This window comes from Oncorhynchus kisutch, linkage group LG14 (assembly GCF_002021735.2).
Source record: "Oncorhynchus kisutch isolate 150728-3 linkage group LG14, Okis_V2, whole genome shotgun sequence".
NCBI classification, from domain to species: Eukaryota; Metazoa; Chordata; class Actinopteri; order Salmoniformes; family Salmonidae; genus Oncorhynchus; species Oncorhynchus kisutch.
In genome coordinates this window covers 84,737,349-84,741,889 of record NC_034187.2, presented here as the reverse complement: position 1 = coordinate 84,741,889, position 4,541 = coordinate 84,737,349, and the positions used below count along the sequence as shown (strand labels likewise).

The window sequence follows — 4,541 nt, the reverse complement described above, 5'->3', positions numbered from 1 at the left end:
ACTGTAGTCTTCTCATCTAAATGTTACCAAAACCTTTTCTCTGTTATTCCAGTTCTTGACAGCAGTAACAGGACACAGCACCGGTTACCTCTTGGAGCTTGTCTCTCTGCTGATATCAAAACGTTTTGTGTTTCAGTCTCAACATCTGCGTTTTGTAATGCCAACACCTGCAACACCTGCGTTTTGTAATGCCAACACCTGCAACACCTGCGTTTTGTAATGCCAACACCTGCAACACCTGCGTTTTGTCATGTAAAATGCATACATATAGATAAGAAACAACAGTGTAACAGTGTGCCCTTACCTTGAGGTTATTCTGTATTCTGTATTCTGTATCCACGTCGACTCCACTCCTGGAGATCTTTTAGTTGCAGAGTCTCTTAAATAAAAGCTCTTCAAGTAGCGCGATTACTTCCTCATATTCTTCTCCCTATCCCTCTCCTTCCTTGACATTTACGTGTAAGCTAATGTATCCTTTCAGGGGCCAATAACGTCACAGTTAAATTAAAGGGAGGGACCTTTTATTTGGTGCGACAGTGTGGAGCTGCGTCCCACCAGCACCGAAGAGTACTGGCTGCCAGTGGCTGGAGGCAAGGCACAACTCTGCACATTTCTGTGCATATGACATTTGCCGGTGCGGTGGGAATGCAGCAAATCCTAAAAACATAGATGCGATAGATGCCCAATAGATAATAGCCACTGCCACCTAGTGGAATTATCACAAATAAAACAAAAAAACTAGACAACTAACACGCTTGCCTTTCTTGCACTAACTACCACTTGTCTTTTCTCACTAGCACTGATGTTGACTACTGACTACTGTCTGCTGACGGTTGACTGCTGACTGTTGACTACTGACTGTTGACTACTGGCTGTTGACTACTGATGGCTGACTACTGACTACTGACTGTTGACTACGGACTGCTGACTATGGACTGTTGACTACGTACTGCTGACTACTGACTGCTGACTACTGACTGTTGACTACTGACAGTTGACTGCTGACTACTGATAGTTGACTGCTGACTGTTGACTACTGACAGTTGACTACTGACTGCTGACTACTGACTGTTGACTACTACATGCTGACTACTGACTGCTGACTACTGACTAACTGCTGACTACTGTCTGTTGTCTACTGATGGCTGACTACTGACAGTTGACTATGGACTACTGACTGCGGACTGCTGACAGTTGACTGCTGACTGGTGACGACTGACAGTTGACTATGGACTGCTGACTACGGACTGTTGACTACGGACTGTTAACTGCTGACTACTGACAGTTGACTGCTGACTGTTAACTACTGACTGCTGACTACAGGCTGCTGACTGTTGACTACTGACTGTTGACTACTGGCTGTTGACTACTGATGGCTGACTACTGACTGCTGACTACTGACAGTTGACTACTGACTGTTGACTATGGACTACTGACTGTTGACTATGGACTGCTGACTACGGACTGTTGACTACGGACTGTTGACTACTGACTGCTGACTATTGACTGTTGACTACGGACTGTTGACTTCTGACTACTGACTATTGACTGTTGACTACTGGCGGTTCACTACTGACTACAGACTGATGACTAACTACTGACTACTGACTGTTGACTACTGACTGTTGACTACTAACTACTGACTGTTGACTACTAACTACTGGCTCCTGACTGTTGACTACTGACTGTTGACTACTGACTGCTGACTACTGACTGCCTACTTCTGACTGTTGACTATGGACTGCTGACGGCTGACTACTGACTACTGACTGCTGATTACTGACTGCTGATTTCTGACTACTGACTGATGACTACAGACTACTGACAATTGACTACTGACTGCTGACTACTGACTGCTGATTTCTGACTACGGACTGCTGAGATCTAACTACTGACCGTTGACTATGGACTGCTGACTATGGACTGTTGACTATGGCCTGCTGACTACAGACTACTGACTGTTGACTGCTGACTATTGACTGCTAACTACTGACTGTTGACTATGGACTGCTGACTGCGGACTGTTGACTACTGACTGTTGACTACAGACTGCTGACTGTTGACTATGGACTGTTGACTACTGACTGTTGATTACTAACTACTGACTACTGACTGTTGACTACTGACGGTTGACTACTACCTGCTTACTCCTGACTGTTGACTACTAACTACTGACTGTGTACTACTGACTACTGACAGTTGACTGCTGACTGCTGACTTCTGACTGTTGACTACTGATAGTTGACTGCTAAATGTTGACTACTGACTGATGACTACAGACTACTGACTGTTGATTACTGACTACTGAGTGTTGACTACGGATTGTTGACTGCTGACTGCTGACTGCTGACTGTTGACTACTGACTGTTGAGTATGGACTGCTGACTACTGACTGCTGACTACTGATTGTGGACTACTGACTATTTACTACTGACTACCGACTACTGATGGTTGACTATGGACTACTGACTGTTCACTACGGACTGTCGAATGTTGACTGTTGACTATGGACTGTTGACTATGGACTGTTGACTACTGACTGCTGACTGCTGATTACTGATTGTTGACTACTGACTGTTGACTACTGACTACTGACTGTTCACTACGGACTGTCGAATGTTGACTGTTGACTATGGACTGTTGACTACGGAGCTATTTACTGCTGACTACAGACAGTTGACTACTGACTGTTGACTACTAACTGTTGACTACGGACTGTCGAATGTTGACTACCAACTGTTGACTGTTGACTGCTGACTGTTGATTACTGACTACTGACTGTTGACTGCTGACTATTGACTACTGACTGATGACAACTGACAGAGGCTTTATTGAGTCCAATATTTACTTACTAAGTTATGACATTGCTATGCGGTTGTCTTACCCAGCTATATTAAGATGAATGCTCTCACTGTAAATCGCTCTAGGTAAGAGTGGATCTCTTCAGTTACTCAAAAAAAAAATATGAAATTAGTGATACGTCCTTTTCACAGATAGTGTATGACAGGAAGGAAATAGGTCCAGATGGTCGCTGTCCACTATGCTGTGGTGCTGAAGTTGGGATTCAGATTCTGCTGATGTCCACTATGCTGTGGTGCTGAAGTTAGGATTCAGATTGTGCTGCTGTCCACTATGCTGTGGTGCTGAAGTAGGGATTCAGATTCTGCTGCTGTCACCAGTGGTGCTGAAGTTGGGATTCAGATTCTGCTGCTGTCACCATTGGTGCTGAAGTTGGGATTCAGATTCTGCTGCTGTCACCATTGGTGCTGAAGTTGGGATTCAGATTCTGCTGCTGTCACCATTGGTGCTGAAGTTGGGATTCAGATTCTGCTGCTGTCACCAGTGGTGCTGAAGTTGGGATTCAGATTCTGCTGCTGTCACCAGTGGTGCTGAAGTTGGGATTCAGATTCTGCTGCTGTCACCAATGGTGCTGAAGCTGGGATTCAGATTCTGCTGCTGTCACCAGTGGTGCTGAAGTTGGGATTCAGATTCTGCTGCTGTCACCAGTGGTGCTGAAGTTGGGATTCAGATTCTGCTGCTGTCACCAGTGGTGCTGAAGTTGGGATTCAGATTCTGCTGCTGTCACCAGTGGTGCTGAAGTTGGGATTCAGATTCTGCTGCTGTCACCAGTGGTGCTGAAGTTGGGATTCAGATTCTGCTGCTGTCACCAGTGGTGCTGAAGTTGGGATTCAGATTCTGCTGCTGTCACCAGTGGTGCTGAAGTTGGGATTCAGATTCTGCTGCTGTCCACTATGCTGTGGTGCTGAAGTTGGGATTCAGATTCTGCTGCTGTCACCATTGGTGCTGAAGTTGGGATTCAGATTCTGCTGCTGTCACCAGTGGTGCTGAAGTTGGGATTCAGATTCTGCTGCTGTCACCAGTGGTGCTGAAGTTGGGATTCAGATTCTGCTGCTGTCACCAGTGGTGCTGAAGTTGGGATTCAGATTCTGCTGCTGTCACCAGTGGTGCTGAAGTTGGGATTCAGATTCTGCTGCTGTCACCAGTGGTGCTGAATCTCCCATCGCTGCTATAACAGCTTGTTTTTACCTTATACCGCTCGTACCACTACAGTTTCATGAATTTACCCATGATATCAGCATTAAGGAGAGGCCCTAACCACTGGGCAAAAACTGGTTGAATCAACATTGTTTCCACGTCATTTTAACAAACAAACAAGAAAATGAGGTGGTGACATTTGTTGTTGATTTCACATTGAAGTCCTGTTAGTTGACAACTCAACCAAATTTAAAGCAGAACTAAATGTTGGAACTGACGTTTGTGCCCGAGTGGCTATGTGTCAATGGGAAGGACACTTTGGTGCAGAGAGTTGCTCTATAGTTTTTGGCCTGTTAATAATTTCTCCTCACTCATATTGTGCAAAAGGGTTGTATGTCATAGGAAGGCGTTACTTCAAACAGCAGGCTACTCTCTAACCATTTCTAGGGGACGTTTTGTTTATCTAGCCCACTGGGTTTTCAAACCTCTCCTCAAGGGACTCCAGTCCATGTATATAAACTACACCTGACTCAACTAATCACCAA

General features: G+C 45.2%; 1 protein-coding gene across 1 annotated transcript in view; it reads right to left on the bottom strand.

The window, feature by feature from the left end:
- LOC109903313 (acetylcholinesterase collagenic tail peptide) overlaps positions 1–620 on the bottom strand; it is a 33,894-nt gene extending 33,274 nt beyond the window's left edge. Inside the window, exon 1 of the mRNA XM_031789104.1 lies at positions 305–620. The gene's annotated coding sequence lies outside the window, so the exon portion shown is untranslated. The remainder of the gene's footprint in view (positions 1–304) is intronic.
- Positions 621–4,541: the final 3,921 nt, after the last annotated feature.